The sequence below is a fragment of the Lissotriton helveticus genome, chromosome 4_1 (genome assembly GCF_964261635.1).
Source record: "Lissotriton helveticus chromosome 4_1, aLisHel1.1, whole genome shotgun sequence".
NCBI lineage: Eukaryota > Metazoa > Chordata > Amphibia > Caudata > Salamandridae > Lissotriton > Lissotriton helveticus.
Genome location: NC_136063.1, coordinates 2048301825 through 2048320768, shown reverse-complemented (window position 1 = coordinate 2048320768; position 18944 = coordinate 2048301825). Strand labels below are relative to the sequence as shown.

Sequence of the window (18944 nt, the reverse complement as noted above, 5' to 3'; positions counted from 1 at the left end):
CCATCCCAAGATTCTGCCTCTGGTGCAGCAGTCTGTTGCTGGAGATACAGTAATAACAATATCTGAGATCTGCTTGCACATTGACCTCAACATTCCCATTAAGCATTCCAATCATCTCTGTATTAAAAGGCTACTATACTGAGGAAAGTACAGTGGGTTCATTACAGTATGTGGCAAGGGATTTTGCTATAAATCTACCCTTCTATGGTAGCCTTTTAAGGAAGAATATGCTTAAGCAGACAGCAGAAATCTAAACTAATAATTAAGCCAAGCAATTTCCTCTTGGAACAACTGTTAATTGGTGGACTACACAAAGGGCACTCCATTGTAACCCCACATTATTAGGCTTGCAACAGTAGTTAACTTGACTCTTGAAAGGTAGTTGTGTCCTTTTCAGAGAAATGGAGAACTGGCATGTTTCTCACTCCCCTCCTACAGAGTTTTTAGGTCTCGCGCCTGCGATGCATATGGCGAAGCCATATGCCATCGCGCAGGCGCGATACTATTGCTGGCGGGTCTGCTTCCCAGGAGACAGGAGATGTCACGCGCACGCTGTGGAAAGCGATCGGCGCCGGCCGCGCGCGTTTCCCAATCTCCTGTCTCTTTGGGAAGCGCCGTGGCAGGCAGCTGAAGCGCGAGCCGCCTCAGGAGGGGGTCTGCGCGCGGCCGCCTCAGTAGGGGGGGTCTGCGCGCGGCCTCGTTACACTCCCTTTCACTTGTGTGCACTGAAAGTGAAGCGAGGTGCGTTTAGCGGCCCGCAGGTAACGTCAGCAGCCGCGAGACCTCCAGCAACAAGTCTGCGGGGATTAACGAAGCCTCTCGGTCATTAGCGCCGGGTAAAAATATGCCTCCCCGGGAGGAAATCATGGCCGGGACTGCTCCAACATTTCACAATGAGCTTTGGCGGGTCCGAGATAGCTTGATAAATCATGGCCGGGACTCCTCACACATTTCACAATGAGCTCCCCAAGCAGCGCAGGGCTCCGTCGTGTCGTTTCGGGAAGCCAAGGGTGTGAACAAGAACGAGATCTGGGAATGCATATTGCAACTGCTTGACTTGCTCACTGATTCTGTGGTGGGTCAAACTATATTCCAGAATCTCTTCTAATAGGATGGAGTCCTCATAATGCATTGTCTGGTCCTATGTACTCACAGTCCTGCATGCAGTGAGACCTATGCACCCATGAGTCCCAGACCCTTTGCTTTTCATCCCTGCGCACACCGCCATGCACATTCAGGCACTCGGGACTCAAACATACAAGCATGCAGACAACAAACCTACATCAACACACATACATCAACACACACCAGATTTGCTCACTTTATTGTATTGGGTGCAAAAGTTTTCTAAAGGCTTTGAAATCCTGCAGGCAGCGATCTTCAAACACTACATAGCACCTAAGTAATATAATGTTGGTATGAGAATTACTGCAGCTTTGGGGTACACAGTTGTGGGAAAAATCCATGGATGTAATTAAATGCGAGGGAAAAATCCATGGATGTAATTAAATGCGAGGCTATTTCAGTGCGGTGCACTAAAGTAGTTATGTATTGTTGCATGTTCAATTCCTTATTAGTTATGCAAATGTTAATTATTTCCTGGCCGTACTTGGTTTGTGAGGGCGCGCCTGTGTATGTTATTGAGGGTTGACGTCAGTTTTCTTCGTGTAACTGTGCAGTTCTTCGATACTGATTTTGCACCCCTTGTGTTCTGTGAGGAGGTACTTTATTCCCATCGCTGCACCGTGCATTAGTTGCCCCCTTGACTTGTCCTCATTATTTCTTTGTTGGTGTTCTAGTCCTTTGGAGGAGGGAAGAATGGCTTCAGCAGGGGGTGGAGTGGCATGTTCTGCCTCTGAGCAAGGCATCGTTTACTTCCTTCTTCACAGCCTCCTTAACGCTGTCGGGAAGAGCTTTTTTTAGGTGACGCTTCCTGAAGGATTGAAGCACTGTATACTGTACTGCTTTTCTTTTCTTTCCGAGCACAGTGCTGATTCTTGGGGCATGTTTTTTTCATTGTTATATTGTGCATTTATATCTTCTCACTCCTGCTCCTCTTCTCCTGTGCATTTCTCCTATTCTACTTTCCTTCCACGTGGGAGATCCTTGAGTGCTTAATTTAGGTCTCGAGTGCAGCCAGACCGTTTCATCCATTGGTCTGTTATGTTAATGCTCGCATTTTCCTTACACCCACTACAGCATGAGGCAACTGGGCAGCCCACTGCAGCCATTGCTAACTTTACTGTGATTGACCCCTTCACAGAGGGGAAACATCATTTACCACGAAGGCATTACAACTACTAACGTTTACCACGTGACACTTACCACGCAGGGTGCCTTCCACGCAGGGTGCCTTCCACGACGTCTTTACCACGGGCTGGGGGGGAGACGTGGTATTCCTTCAAGTCGTTCTGCGTGGGCTTGGGGGGCAGAGGGGGGGGGCTCGGGGGGGGCTCGGAGGGGGGCTGGGGGGGGTCCCCCCCCAAAAATAACAAGCAGGTTACTTTAAATAAAAAACGAACATAAATTTAAAAGAAAAAGGAAAGAGCCTCCCCCAAAGACGTGCCGTGTACGTCAAAAAAGCAGTCCTTTTTTTATTTTGGTATACGTGTTTTGACGCTTGTTTTAATGGAGGATGGAAGTAAGGGCTCGTAGAGAAAGACGTGCAGGTAAGACGTTTCTAGGCGTAGTAAAATCCTACGTTGTAAATACCAGCGTGGTAAAGCCACTTGCGATGTAAAATTCGCGTGGTAAAGCCATGCGTGGTAATTGGAATCGTGGTATAATCATATATTCTTCACAGAGGGCACATCTGCCCACAAAGTAGTTCCTTTCAGTGCTGTGGAGTACTATTGCACTAAGTGCTTGTAGAGACAAAAATAATATTATACACCTCAGCCATTTTTTTCTTACATTGACGAGGCTCCAGCAGCTTCCCAGTAACAGTTTTGAAAATAAAATACGCATTGACAGACCTATCCGCTTTGCCAACGCTTGTTTTAGGTCTCGTCTAGAGACCACTTTGCCTCGCCGCTTCTTGTTTTCTAGAAAATTCGTAATAAATATATACATAAATACAAATACTTTAGGTCAACTGTCTTTAACAGTTGGTCCGTTCAGGTGTTAGTCACAATTTCCTTCCCCCCACCATAGCATACAGCATGAGGCAGTGAGTCAGGCCACATCATCCACTGACTGTCCAGCACTGCGAGGGACGGCATTTTGCCTGATTACTTGTGCTCGGCCACCTGACAAGGAGTGCATTTCAGCGTCGGGGCTGGTGTACCTCTGCTGCTGGGCCACTCCTTTAGTTATTTATATTTTTTATTCTTATTCAAGTGGGGGGCTTTTCACATTGGGAATAACAGTTACAACTAATTGTATGCATGCTAAGACCTGAGGTTTTGGCTTCCTTGGCAATGCTTGTGATTATTTATTTAGTCAACTACTAGACAGTGCAAAAACTTAGAGTGGGCTTAGAACAGGACCCTTGGTTAACATTGGATGGCATTATTGTCACTCATTTGCTTTCTTGTTATTTGATGGCTTGCTTTCCCATTCCTCTGTTTATCCCTCCTTTGGAGCATAGCCTTTTTGTGACCCTTATGGTTGGTTGACTTGTATTCTTCCCCTGCTCACATTTAGGGAACTACATTTTAGGGCTCGTCCTATTAATCGCGCAAGCGAAAATAGGACGAGAGTATTGAGGGCAAAACAAGCTCTGAAACCACCAGGCGGATTACATCGAGTGCGTGTGCTCGTGAACGCGCTTACCATTTGCTCCCGAGCCGCCTGCCTCCGAGAGCTTCACTTCAAAGGGATCCACTCCCCCGCCTTTGCACTTTTCACGGCTGCCAGGCCGTGTCTCGCATTTCTCTTCCCCCCCCCCCCTACAACATTCTTTATCTACTCCGCATATGCTTTACCTTCCCTCGCTCGCTCCCCCCCAGGCTCTTTTATCTACTTGTTCCTATTGCTGTCACAACATGCTTTTCTGCAACATTCAGCATGTGATTTGCGCTTTCACTTTCCAAACAGCCGGTCACTTCCGTCACATGTTTTTTTAACTAACTCATTTTATCTTTCTCCCACTCCTTCCGGGATGTTGTTTATTTATTTTTAATTAAAAAAGTGCCAGATCTGCTAATAATTACAGATGTTGAGCCATCGCCAAGGCTCGAACACTGGTCCCCAGCTCCATAGTTCTCTCCTCTCTCCATGCTTGTTCTTTTTAAATTCAGTTGGGAGCACTTCACTTCACTTCCCATGCTCGCTAACACAGCAACACTGTCCTGTCCTTACTACATAGTGCCTTTGTAATGATGAGTGTGGGGGAGTCTCATGCTCCTTACAGTTGAATGAGGCATGCCTTTCGCCTTCCTATGCCTTGTTATGCTCCTCCCGCACTTTTCTTATTTGTTTATTTTACCTACGGCAGTGCTAACACTGCAGCAGAGCGCATGCACACACTACTTAAAAGACACATTAAACATAGATTGTGGAGGTGCTAAGTGGAGTCGCCCACTCAACAGATATGCTCAGGTCAGTTAAATTGTTGTAAGTTTCCAGCAGCTGAAACGTAGAGTGACCTCACAAACAGGCAGCTTCAGAACTTCCACTGTAAAATGCGGCTGCGCTTGAATTACTTGTTTATTTTTCTTTACTTTCTCAGGCTTTTTTAATTAAATATCGTCAGAAGGAAAAGAAGCTGGCATTAGCCCCAGTGTGGTGTGAATGTCCTTTCTTATATTAAAGATGCTGCTGGCCACCTGTCTCGGGTCCCACGGGCAGAACTGGGAGGGAAGGTGCCGCAGCTCTCATACCCAAGTGTGCTCCGAAGTGCGTGAACATTTATTTAAGTATTAATTATTTAAAAAAATTAAGCCATTGTTTTTTTATTATCAATACATCTAAGTCACGTAAATACAACATATGTTGCATTACAAATGCTATAGGTGTCACATTTGCGAAAGTTATAACTATTGGCATTGTAAATGACAAAGCTATTAATTTAGCCATTTTCAAAACCAACACATAAATAAAAAAAAAATGTCATTTACAAGACCAATAGCTCAAACTTTCCTAATGCGAGACCTATTGCATTGCAAATGCTTGTTCTTTGGTAGCTGTAAATGTTAGTCAAACAAACCTATGCAAGTACCCCATCTGCTGGTCATATAAAGAGCCCTGCTCCAAAATCTAAAATCCGTATGCACTCACAATAGTTGGTATTTCACATGTATGACTATTTATTATAGGCTACCAGGGTGCAAGCCATGTGTTTTTTAGACACATTAAAAGTATAATAACTCCACAGTCCAACACCAAATTGAGACAAAGGTTAAATAAGCCTCCAACTTATGTTATCACAAATCTTGATCCTATCAGTATAATTTTTAACCTCTTCTCTATTATCATGGTTCAACAAATGTGTTACAATATGCGAAGCCTGCTTGCATATCTTACAAGAATCAAGCCTGAAGCCAGAAATCAATATTTCGGCGTCTTCAGCAATCCGTCCATGTATCTTATCCCGGCATCACATTGTATCTTACAGAACTTCTTTAAGCACCATGTTCTATGTAGCGACAAGGAGTTTTCTTATATTTATCAATTCACTGGATATTTGAGCTATGCCTCTTATTGAAAATATAACTGAACATGACTGCTGCATTTAGTTCTTCTTTCCACGAGACCGGACCCACAAGTGTATCTTCTCTGTATATCTCTGATGCCACTCTTCTGGATTGCATGCACCAAAAATGGAAATGTATCTTCTGTCTTGTTAGCCTGAATCAAGAAAAACATGGCAATCCTAGCACTCATTATCTGCACAGATAAGTTGGGGTGCGTGCGCACTAGGCTCTGTACTTTCACCACAACCTTAATTGAATGTAAATGCACATTGTATAAATGGGCGTGTGTTCTATATAAAATGCAAAAACGCAAATAGAAGCCTTGCCCCATACTTCAAAATATCTTGGCTACCAAGTTAAAATGCCTGAGGAACTAAATCTCTTACTGATTGGTGTTCACAATACAGTTTAAGCCCAGAACCCAATTGACACCATGTGCCTTGATGCAAATATAAATTTGGTCATGGTCGGTCTTGAATAACCAGCATAATTTTGGATCATTGTTAGTGCTCGAGTGAACATGAAAATATACCTAATATATGCCAGGTAATACTGCAGTCTTGAAAGAAACCTCTTTGCTAGACAAAACTCCTTCGCAATTGACCCATAAAAACCATGGCACATTTCGCTGGCTCAGATTTTCACTCTGCTTCAAATACATCACTTTCAAAGAGACAGTCTCTGACTTCCTATTTTTAAGGGGAAGTCACCAGCTACGGTCCTCATTACACACAACTTCATCACACTGTGGTAAGGCCTCTCTACAGTGAGCAAGCACGTCTACACTTGGGTGTCAACAGTTAAGCGTGCTACAAATGTAGTCTCACTGGTTTAAATCGAGATGGCCAGTATGAGGACTCTCAATGCAAAGGTTGGGAGGGGGGCATTAATGATGCCTAAAATAATTAAAAGCTGGATTCTATTAAGACAAAATGAGACGCCCGCTCTATTAGGCCATGATTTGATGCAGTTTCACAGAAGGTGGCGTACTATTAAGAAGTAGTGATGTGATTTGAGAAAGATGAAGAGGACTTCCTCATTGGGACACGGACACTGAGTGAACTTCTTAGTACATCTCCATGCAGAAGAATACAAAAGCCTGGAAATGACAATTTTGAGAAACTGGTAAAGGCAAGTACATTTTCTTTCGCGTAGTGAGCATAAATCTAAAGATGCTCTGTTTGACGCTTTGTGTTCTTCACCATATGGAGCCTGAATCCATGTGTTTGCACACACCTCAAATGCACGAATTACATTAAGACTATGGAAAGACCCTCTCCATATGAGAGGAATCATCTGAATTTAACAGTTTGTTACTACGAAGGCCAGGACCTGGCAGATGGTATGGTTACTTGGCTGGTATGGTTACTTGGCTGGTATGGTTACTTGGCTGGTATGGTTACTTGGCTGGTATGGTTACTTGGCTGGTATGGTTACTTGGCTGGTATGGTTACTTGGCTGGTATGGTTACTTGGCTTGTATGACTGGTTTTAATGGAATTTACCTGTAGTTAGTTGAATGTATTGCTAAGGCACATCTTAAGATGACATAATACATTTTGCAGACAAGAACACTGAGCAAGCATTAGAAAAAGCCTGGATATAAAAACATTTACAGCAATGTATCCTCTACTGCCCTCCTACACCACTGTGCACATGGGTTTGTTTTAAGGATGCAATCCATTGGTGAAAGATACTGGCACTGCTCAAGGAGATTCCTCCTTACTTGACATCCATTCCTAGTGGAGATCAAGGTCCTGCACCTTTTCGGCCTAGTTGCATTGCCCCAACACGTAGAGGGCTGCTACAGGGTAAACAACCGTTACAACGCAACTTTTACAACAGACTACTTTTACAACGCAACTTTTACAACGCAGGATCCATTACAACGAAGTACCATTACAACACATTTTTTACAACGCAAATACCTTTACAACGCATACCATTACAACATAAGTATAGGTAAGTATATAATTATAGTAAAAATGTTATAGGATTGGGTTTTTGGGGTAAAGGGTATTTTTAGGGTTCAGGGCTAGGTTTGGGTTTTTGGGTAAAGGGATATTTTTAGGGTTCAGGGGTAGGTTTGGGTTTTTGGGTAAAGGGGTATTTTTAGGGTTCAGGGGTAGGTTTGGGTTTTTGGGTAAAGGGATATTTTTAGGGTTCAGGGGTAGGTTTGGGTTTTTGGGTAAAGGGGTATTTTTAGGGGTCAGGGGTAGGTTTGGGTTTTTGGGTAAAGGGGTATTTTTAGGGTTCAGGACTAGGATTAGTTTTAAAAAAAATTAAATTGTATTAAATTTAATAACTTACATTTTTAAAAATATTATATACATACCTATACTTACGTTGTAATGGTATGCGTTGTAAAGGTATTTGCGTTGTAAAAAAATGCGTTGTAATGGTACTTCGTTGTAATGGATCCTGCGTTGTAAAAATTGCGTTGTAAAGGTATGCGTGCTAAAAGTATGCGTGGTAACGTCCTACATCCCAACATCCCTACAGCTATGTCTGCCTCTGACCCTTGAGCTGCATACTAGGTCCTGATCTAACATTGTGGTAATGCTGACATTGCACAATTTGTCATTTATTCTGAAATCTCAAGAGAATGAGCGCCTAGGTACAAGAGACCACATTTTCATGTGCCTTGGGGTAGGCATCTAGCCCCTGATCTGAGGCTGAGCTTTGCTGCAGTGTTTGCTGCTAAATGAACAGAGTATCTGCATTGTGCTTTAAGGCAGTAATGCATTGCTTGGCAACAATTATTTATATGGCCCACTCCCTCCCAGGATCACAAAATACTTCTCTAGCAAAGACTGTTACCCTATATTGTTCAATCAGGACCCATGGCTTCCTTCCACCCAACATGACCGCCGCCTCCTGTACTCAAAAGGGTGTCCTCGAGCAAGTATCGTACCAGAAAGGGGTCATGACATACACTATACAATCTTTCTTATCCCAAGTACGTGAATGTTGTGGCAGAGCGATATTGGACATCAGGGCAGTAAACTGCAAAGTGCAATCCTTCTACATCAAGATGGCCACTCTGCTAGACATTTCTTTCTATAGGGCGATCCCAAGGATGCATCTAGCACACCATTGCTTCTGGAGATCTGTTTAAGTTGAAAATGCAATCGTCTCCTTTGCATCAGTTCAGCCCCAAGCCTCTATCAAATGTCAGTTAGTGGCTACAGCACACTTTAGTTCCCAGGCTTTCCGTATGAAGCCATATCTGGATGACAGATAAAGAGGAACTTCCTTCACTCTATCAAAAAGCCAGACTATTCACTTACTGTATGGTTTGGGATTCAGGATGAATGTTCCAATGTTTCATCTTTGCCCAATATTTCTTGAAATTGTATTTTAATTTGATTTGCAAGGCCTTATTCCATTGGTGAAGAATTCAGGCACTGCTCAAGGAGATTCCTCGTTACCAGACATCGGTCTCTGGTGGAGAGGAAGGTCATGCACCCTTTGGGCCTGGTTGCACTGTGTATGGCTTAATCATCTAGAGGGCTGGTTCAGATATTTCCTGCCCCAGGCCCTTGTGCTGCCTAGTAGGTCCTGATGTAGTTTTGGTTATGCTGTATCTACAGAATAAATTGTAGATGTAACTTGCACAGTCCATGGAAGGCTGAGTCTTCATGGACACACAGGTGACCATCAATTCATGAATTGCACAGATAGGCTAGGTAGCTCATTTGGCATTCCTTTGCGCTTTTCAAAAACTGCTATGCTCCTAAGCATGTGCATGTCAAACAATGCAAATGCATTTTGGTTTCAGACTGCAAGTGTATCTGTTAGAACTGGGGTTTCTAGTTGGTAGGGGTAACCAAGTAGGGACCACCGCTTCCGACAGTGTAGCTTGGCGCAAAGCATGTAGGCTAAACGCAGGCGGCAATGTGTTTGTGCAACACACCCCAACAGTAACACAGTAGAAGCACTCACAAAAGGACACCACACCGATTTTATAAAAATAAAAGAATCTTTATCTCCGGTTTGTCAGGCTCTCAAATATCAAGAATCCCAATTGTACAGGTGAATGTCTCTGTGAATCGGTTGTAACTAGGTTGGAGGAACTGTCTCTTAATGGGGAAACATTAGGACCAGACCCTCAAGAGAAGGCAGTGATATGGTAGGAATGTCTGTCCCCGGATAATGGCACAAAAGCTTTGCGTTCACCAGGGAGCTGTGTTCCAATAGTCTGGGCTCCCACTAGGGGTAATACGGTAATGCTTCCCTCTGAGGTGTGATGAACATGGGCCGCGATTATCACTCCATGCGGGGCCCGCAACTGCCTTAATGTTCCATCAGCCTCCAGCCCGCAATCTTTTAATTTACAGTCCCCGGTGATGGCAGTGTGGTGCTCAGTGACTTGCTTGCCGGCTGCATAGACCCCTGCCAGACTGCTGGTGCATTAACACCCACCTTATCATGGCCCCACCACAATCCGGCAATGCCCGCAATGTCAAGCGTTGCCTTGAGTTGGGAGCGAGCTAGACACCGGCGTGTGGCTCCTTCGATGATGGTTGGCGCTGCACGGGGTGAGTGGGCCTGCCCTTCAGGTTGCAGGCGTGGCCTCACTGGCTGACCTGGCGCAGACGTCCTGCAGGGCGCCCCTTCGTGCAGCGGGGACGTGGCTTTTAGGGAATCCCATGCTGAGCAACGCCTGGCTTCAGCATGGCTCCCTTGCCTGCGGCGTTGATACTAACTCTGACGCGGGCCAGTGGCGGTGATTTCGGGGGAAGTTTTCAAGACTGTCAGCAGCAGGGTCCAGTCCCCTGCGTACAGCGCTATGGGCGGTGTCTTTAGCGAGGCGCTCAGCCCGGGCCAGTAGCGGTGATTCCAGGCACACACAGCTTGCAGTGCAGAGTACAGTCTGGTAGCCCGGGCCGGCAGCGCTGCTCTTTGGCCAAACAGCGCTTCACCTCACAGCGCTTTCCTGCCACAGTGTCCTCACCGCGCAATCAGGTCCCAGGGCAGTGGCGGTGATTTTGCATAAACAGCGCTTATAGTTCAGGTAGGGTCCCCAATCAGCGAGTGATTTTGTAAGCATACAGTGCTGCAAGGGCAATTTGCAAACAGATCGTTGCTGTCGTTTGTGTCTTTTTCGCAGTAAGGCAGTTCCACCACGTTGCTGGGACAGTGCAATTCTAATGGTTCCCCAGTAACTAGGAGGGGTACCAGTCAAAGAGGGAAAATAGAGTGGAGACCCACTGGAGATGTTGTTACTGGGTCCCCTCTGGTAGGGCAAGATCAGCAGGCAGACAGGGCAACTCAGCTAACTTGGGGCAGCAGTTTCTGGGAGTAGTCCGCCTCAGTAGTGTAGCAGTCCTCCTGGCACAGCATTCTTCCGTCCAGCAGAGGGTCTTCCTGGTCCAGTAGTGTAACAGGGATGTCTGGCCAGAGCCCTCCTTATTATACCTGAAGGTCAGGTGGCCGGGAGAGACTGCAGTTTCTGGAAGAATCTAGGGGGTTGGAAATCTCTGGAAAAATCCAGGAGGCTCTGAGGTGTTCCCTTTCCTACCAGTCTGTCAACAGGGACAAAAGGCTACAGTTGCAAAAAGTCTCAGACCATGCAGACTACCAGCATGCGAATGAAGGGCAGGCCTCCCTGTAGTAGCGGGGCCTATGGCTGATATACTAGGGTCACCATGCTTTTCAGTGAGAGCACCTGTACCTCAGCACTGTTTAGCAGTGGTAAGGGGCCCAGAGTCCTAAGTCCAACAAAAATGTGGGGTCCAGTAGGAGGCAAAGAGGGCAAAAAATGTAGGGGAAGACCACCCTAGGGCATTCATTCAATGTAGCACTAATTTGCCACCAGAGTATGCAATGCCCCATGTAGTACTATTAAGAGTTGGAAACGCCAGCAAGAAGGGCAAATAGGAAAGACCTTTGGTAAAGTTACACAGTAGGGTCCTCCTTTTTAGGTCTCGTCTGCGAAAAGCGCGCGAAAGCACTCTCTCGCTGCGAGAACTATAGTCGTCGGCTCAGCCGACAACGAGTGGAGACAAGAGATGGCCACGCGCAGCATTTTGCAATGGGATTAGGTCGCGCGTGTGAGCTTCTGCCGTAGACCGCATTGCCGAAAGAATCGGATCACGACGCGCGCCTCGTGAACAGTTCACGTGACTGACTAAAACCGAAACCTAAAGCCTTCCAAAGTCAGAGTGCGTAAGCAGGGCAGGGGGAGTCTTCAGAGGGGTGGGCGGCGCCGATAAACAGGCAGGCTTTGAAAATAGCTCGCAGCGAGAGGTTCACTGTGATTTCACCGGAATAAAAAGGTTGAAAAGCACATCTGACTGAGAGCGGGGCTTTGGGTCTGCCTACATGTTGGGTATATAGAGTGCTGCATTTAATTGGGCAGATTGTGTTCTAGCGTCTCCGACTTCTCCAAACTTTCACCGCTACCGCAGGGCTGTCCAGTACTCATGGGAGCCCTGCGTGAACGAGCACGACCAGCCTCTTTCGGCCGCATCACAGGCCCCTCCCATGTCACGGGCAAGGATGCCTGACTTCCTGCTTTTGGCCCCGGGCCGCAACTGTGAATTAATTATTGCTTGTTAAAGTACTCTGTTATCCTTCAGTGTTTGGGTTGCGCTACATAAAACCAAAAATTTGGATAAGGTTAACTCCCCCATTATTTTCTCTAAATCTCTCGGCATATACATATTTATAATAATAAAATAGGCTGTAGATACTGAGTTTGCGCAATCTAATTTAACCTTATTTTATGATGGGTGTTTGTAAGAGAACCACGGCTGTGCCAATCAAAACGTTGTGGCATTTCTTTAAAAATACAATAAAACAGATTAGAGGTCATGTTGAAATGTTTACATTTGTGGAAGGAAAGAAGACGCGTCTGAAATAGATCACTCGATGAGACGTGAAGAATCCAGAATAGCGTGAATCCAGAATAGTGTGCTTTAAAGTGAACCTGGAGAGAGAGGTCAAAGTGTTGTATATCCGGTGAGCTGAGGTATGTGCAACGAGGGAGGGGCGGCAAAGGGTCTTTTACGCTGGGAAAAGGCCAGAAGAAGGGACATAAAGGTGCATTTGAAACAATGAAGGGTGACTCTGTGGTCGCTTCTAATCACAGTGAGAGTGATCTCCTTCCCTTTTGCTGTCTGTGCCATCTCCCGTATGGCAGAGTATACAGTCGCCCCAACCCCTCGTGGCTGTTTCGAACTTCAGCGAATTGCTTGCATAGGTTAGGTGCAGTCCTCATCACACCCCCTTTGAGACTGGCTGCGTTAAGCCAACCCTCATTACACACATTCTTTAAGAGTGCCCGATCGGACTGCGTAGCTGTACCACCTTGCCCCCCTCCACCCCTTCTAGTTTTAAACACATCCTTTCTGTCACCGGCTGCAGTCGGCAGAGAAACTGCCGAACCTTCAAATACCAGCCTATGTAACATGTCCTGCTTTCCCATGTTATATAATAGACCCTTCTTTTGAACAAAACGAACCCCCTCGCCACAATCTGGCCCTCGGTGGTGCCTGTAAATCAATCGCCGCAGGCTATAGCCAGTCTCTCCCAGGCGCTTGTTTTACTCACTCCTCACATTCACCGATCAAGGTCTGTCTGTGCCTAAGTTTGCAACAGCTTCTGCTCCATGTGCCCAGGTCCCTGCATACAGGTTAGGAAAAATGGTCTCGGGTAGATGTTCTGGCCATTTAAGTATTGCCTGCGCCCCCCGCCCTTGGTGTGGTCGCTATTGCCCCCTAGCAGCTGTCTCTGGCCAGGACGTCCTCTATCCCCTGGCCTACAACGCGAGACTACGGCCCGGAGAGGTGGTCTATCTTTATATTGTCTCTCCATGGTTGTGGATGTTGCGCAGAAGCAGTCCCCATGCTTCGAGGGCAGTGGCCCTCTCACTCGAATAAGTGGTCTGGCCCTGGCAGACTGAGGCTTCTTGGAGCTGGCAGCACCAGTCCCTCACCCACCTCTTCGCCATGACTAATTACAACATTGTAGCAACCCTCGCCAGCACAAGCAATAACACGCGATACTGCACTACAAACTAAAACAAAAACTAAGACTCATTAACTTTGGTAGAATAATAACACCGAGCAGCCCTGCAGATCAATGCTATTTTAGTGGAGACATTTATTTTTTTCAAAGCTTTATTCAAGCGTGCACTGCTGTCTTGTTATAGTTTGTTACGATCTCACTAGCAGGTAATCATTTCCTTATAAATATATAGGGAATGCTACTAATTTGTACTACTACTGTGTGTATGGTTCAGTAGGTTATTTGCTAGTGTTGTACTGTTGTCAGTATTAATGCAGTGTAACGCTATTTACTCGTATTTTGTATATATGCACCATCACCTATTCTGTATTGGTGATTAAATTGTGTTACCAATACATAAACCTTTGCCTACTTTTATCCTGTCGCCCAGGTAACCTTTCCAACCTGAATTTCGAGCAGTATTAGTTTTTTTCTTTTTAGTTTATATTTTTCACTTTAAATCAAATCGGGTGTTTAAGTGAGACTACTCACCCGTAAGGGTCTCTAGTCGCTGGGGGTGTGTGGGAGGGGGGGGGGTGTTGCAGGTTCCAGTCCATCAAGAAGGGAGTTTGTCAAAGAGCCAGGTTTTGATGTTTCTTGCGAAGGTGGGGAGCGATGTTCTGTCTGAGGTGGAGCGGAAGGTCGTTCCAGGCACTGGCCGCGCAGAAGGAGCGGCCTCCCAATCTGATCTTTCTGGTGCGGATAACCACAGCGTAGGAGAGCTGGGCTGATCGTAGGTTCAATTGGGGTGCGGGGAATTTGAGTCAGCTGTTTAGGTATGCTGGCCTGGTGTTGTGGAGGCCCTTATGAGCGTGGGTTAGCATCTTGAGATGACTCTAGCTTCGATGGGGAGCCAGTGGAGTATGCGCAGGTGCTGGAAGATGTGGCAGTGGCTTGGCAGGTTGACAACCAGTCTTGCGGCGTCGTTTTGGATGTTCTGTAGCTTGCTGGTGAGGTTTTCCTTTATTCAAGCAAAGTGCATTGCTGTTGTCGAGCCTGCTGGTGACCAGGGCATGAGTGACCGTCTTTGTGTTTGAGGGGGAACCATTTGAAGGTCTTACAAAGGAGGCGGAGGGTGGGGAAGCAGGAGGACGAGACTGAGTTGATCTGGTGGTCCATTTTGAGCTCTGAGTCCTGGATGATTCCCAGGTTGCATGCGTGGTCCGGGTGGGTGGGTGGGCTTCCGAGTGCGTGGGGGGTGGGGGTCACCAGCTGTCGTTCCAGGCGTCTGGGCCCATGATTACTTCCATTTTGTTTCTGTTTAGTTGTAGGCGGCTGTTTTTCATCCATTTGGCCACAGCTTCCATGCCTTCTCGAAAGTTGTCTGGCGGTGTTGGGTTAGTTGGATAGGGAGAGGATGAGTTGGGTGTCTGCGTATGACGCAATGTTGAGTCTGTAGGTTCTGACGATGGGGGCGAGCGGAGCCATGTAGATGTTGAAGAGCGTAGGGCTGAAGGAGGAACCCTGGGGGACTCCGCAGGTGTAGGGTCTGAGAGGAAAGGGGGGGGGGGGGGGGGAGTCTGACCCGCTGCCTTCTGCTGGAGAGGAAGGAGCGGATCCAGTCATGGGCCTTGTCTTGGATCCCTGCGTCGTGGAGTCTGCGTATTAGGGTGCAGTGAGAGACTGTCGAATGCCGCTGAGGTCTAGGAGGATGAGGGCTGCTGTTTCTCCTTTGTACAGTGGTGAACCATCTAGCTTTCTTGGCGTGGGTGTTTTCTTGAGGAGGCTATGGTGTTGGGGTCGTCGTTTTCCACGATGGTTGGGGTGGAGTTGCTGAGTGATTAGGTTAGCTGGTCGTTGGTGATTCTGGTCCAGTTTCTTCGTGGGAGCAAGTACTGGTGTCTGTGGATGGTGGGTGTTCTGAAGGTGAAGTGGACGCATCGATGGTCAGTCCATGGGAGTTAGGTGGTGTGGCTGAAGGTGATGGAGTTTCCTGTTGTGAAGAGGGGGTCTAGGGTGTGTCCAGAGTGTGTGAATTCAGTCACAATCTGGCGGAGTCCAATGTTGTGAAGGTTGTCCAGGAGGGATGTGGTGTTGGGGTCCAGTTGGTTGTCGAGGTGGAAGTTGAGGTCTCCCAGTAGGGTGTAGTTGGTGGACGCGATGGCATGCGGGAAGATGGATGTCCGTGATGAAGTTGGTGCAAAGTCGGCGGGGTCCAGAGGGTCGGTTGACGTGGGTTCCACGGAGGGTGGAGGTAGGACTGGCCACCATCTTGAAGTGAAGGTGTTTCATCAGGTCTGTGGGCTCGTAGGGGAGTGAGCTCAGGCGGAGGGTGAATTTGTGGATGATGGTGATTCCTCCTCCAGGGCGGGTGGGGCGGTCCTTTCTGGAGATCTTGTATCCTTGGGGAATGGCGATATCCGGTCCTGAGGTGGTGTTGGTCCAGGTTTCAGTAAAGAATGCTACATCCGGGTGTACTACTGTCGGGGGGGGGGGGGGGCCGCGGGGCAGCAGCGGTGGGGAATAACGGGCTAAAAAAGCCAAAAGGCAAAAAGAGAAGTGCAAATAAGGCAGCAAAAGTGGAGGAAAGACAGAGGACACAGGAGAGTGAAAGGGGGAGATTGAGATGAGGGTAAAAAACGAGTGGAAAAACGGAGGAAAGACTGGAGAGTGAAGGGGGAGCTTGAAATGGGGGGAAAACGACAGAAAATGAAGGTTAAGACCCAGAAGGAGAGTGAAGTGGGGAGAGAGAAGTGAGGGAAAAAAAAGAGTAAAAAAGGAGAGAAAGTGGAGCAAGAGAATCGAGGCGCAGGTGAAACCTGCGGGTGGAGGAGGACCTCTAACACCAGCAGTCGAGAGTGCAGCGGCTCGGAGGAAGGCCTCACTTAATGTTGGAGCTGCGAGGGAGGGAGAGCAATTTCACTGACAATGAGTCAGTGGTCTTGCTCGCCTGTCCCCACAGTGGCTGCCATGGAGTAGGGGGTCGAGGAGGGCTGAACAGCTGGGAGGCGGGAGCTGGATTGGGTCGGTTGCACAAACTGTCTTAACTTGCAAATCATGTTTGGAAATGTGAGGCCAGCAGACGGGTTCTTTGAGAATTTTAACAACAATAATTAATCTAAGTGTGTGTGTGTGTGTGTGTGTGTGTGTGTGTGTGTGTGTGTGGTTTCATTGTCGGTGGGTAAGTTCCCCCCCCCCCTCCCTCCCACATATAGATGTAACACTTTTGGGAGGGGTGCAGTGTCTGTATCCCAAAAACATTTTGTTCATAGCATGTGAGGCTGTAAATACAAGTGCTCTACATTCTCTTGCCAGCTAGTGTTAGGCTCTGTTTTCAACTTGTTTTTCTTTGAAATAGTTGTTCCTTCCTTAGTAATTCACATAGGCATGTCTCCATTGTTAGACTGTTTTACCCCACTATCTGGCTCAGACGTGTTCCATTGGTGTTCGTAGACTCTACGTGTTCGATGTTTGCCGTTATTGAGGCAGTATCTACCCAAACAAGTTACCAAGAAAAGCTTTTTCTTCTATCTCGACATGGTTTAGTAGTCAGTCTTGTCCATTGGCATCTGAGTCTGAATGAAGACCCACCACTGTGATCGGAATCAGCAAATGTCTAATGGAGTGATCACTTGATAAAAGCAGTTATTCATCTCAAACCTGATATTTTATTTTTTCCCTATTAGTGCCTTTAACCAGAACAAATCGCCTGCACTGCCTGTGTGCACATGATATTTTTTCACAGAAGTAAACTTCTAACAGTTGTGAAGAAAATAAGTGACCTATTTCCAGTAGGTACGAAAAGAAAAAGTTGAGGGGTTGAAAATATGTACAACTAAGTGAGCCTTCTAAAAGAATAAGATTCCCATCAATAGGACCGCAATGACGCATTTTTTAAGTAAAGTATTCAATCGAACAGTAATACTTGCAATCCATCCTATAGCAGCTTCTATTTCAATTATAGAGCATTGTGGAATCTGGCTTCGAAGTCAATGACAAAACATTGAGTTCATGTGGAAGGTCTTGTAACTGTGCCTGTGAAATGAGTGAGTGGTATCATGCAAAACTGAATGGGCATTTTGTAGTAAGTTCTCAAAGGGTTAATGTCCTTTCTCATCAACAGAATTACCTGGTAAATAATGAGCAAATGGCCATCAGCAATAAAAAGAAACGTATGTCCCATGGAGGTTCTAAATTTTCAACAATATTTTTCATCCTATGTATGGAACCACTAAGCCTGCATCTCACGGGCTCAGGTGTCAAAATGCATCAACATTCAGATCTATTCAATTTAGATCTCAAACATCTCTCCAACCAAGACCTCAGTTTTCCCAATACTGTCTCCTAAAAAAAGGACTGGGGGAGGAGGGGGGGACCTTGAGTGTTCCCCTAGGCAAATCCAAAGGCCACAGGGTATCATGCAGCAAAACTGTCAAACATCCGAAGACTCCACCATGACTGGTCGAAGGCAGATGTCACAGTTGCGGTCTTTGGGTTAGTCAAAAAAGGAACACAAAATCCAATTTGGAATCAACCCATTCCCTCCATTGTTTAACTCCTGAGAGGGTGAAAGGGCTTCAGTATGACAGTCTAGCTCCAGAACTCCTGAAGAGCCAGTACCAAGTTTGGTTCTGATGCAATCTGAATCTTGAAGCCTTTTAGTGACCTCTCAGCAAATGGAGGCCTTCAGGAAGTCCATTTTGTGAATATTTGTCATGCTGCCCGCTCCTTCTGGCGTGCCTTTTGGCACCAAGGATCCACAGAGGCCTCCAGTCTAGTTCCCCCAGCAGGCTTGCCCTTGTCAATTTATGCTTCTTGAACCCTCTTTGGGTTCGGCACCAACTGTGATGCCAACTTTGGTTGTAATACCACTCCCTGTGATGGTTTCCTTAATATCAACAATGGTGCTGAATGAGATTCCACTACATATAGGTGGTTTCCAACTTCTAGAAAACGTAATCACTACCATGGCCAGCACCACATCTGCAGTGGTGGCAGGCAGGCCTCAATTGGGCTAGTGGCAGGCCCTCTCCTTACCCCACCCAGAGCAGACGGTGACTCCTGATGCATCACCACCGGGCTGGTGAGGGCATTGCGGAGATCAGAAGACTCTGGTCTGTGGCAGAACCCAGTCTCAACAGGAGTTATTTGGAGTCCTGTGCAATCCACTTGGTGTGAAAGGCCTTCCTACCATCCATCAAACGGTTGGGGCAGTTATTCACTGACCCCCACCACTGCAATATGGTACTGCAACAAGCCGGGCTTAGGTGGGCCTTGGATCCTGTGCCAAGGGCACTGCATATCTGGAAATGTGTGACACTCCAGTGGATTTCTTCGGTCATGAAGCACCTGGTGG

At 46.7% G+C, this 18944-nt stretch overlaps 1 protein-coding gene across 2 annotated transcripts in view; it reads left to right on the top strand.

The window, feature by feature from the left end:
* LOC144829517 (lysosome-associated membrane glycoprotein 2-like) overlaps positions 1-18944 on the top strand; it is a 327120-nt gene that overhangs the window by 97766 nt on the left and 210410 nt on the right. The gene's annotated exons all lie outside the window — the stretch shown is intronic.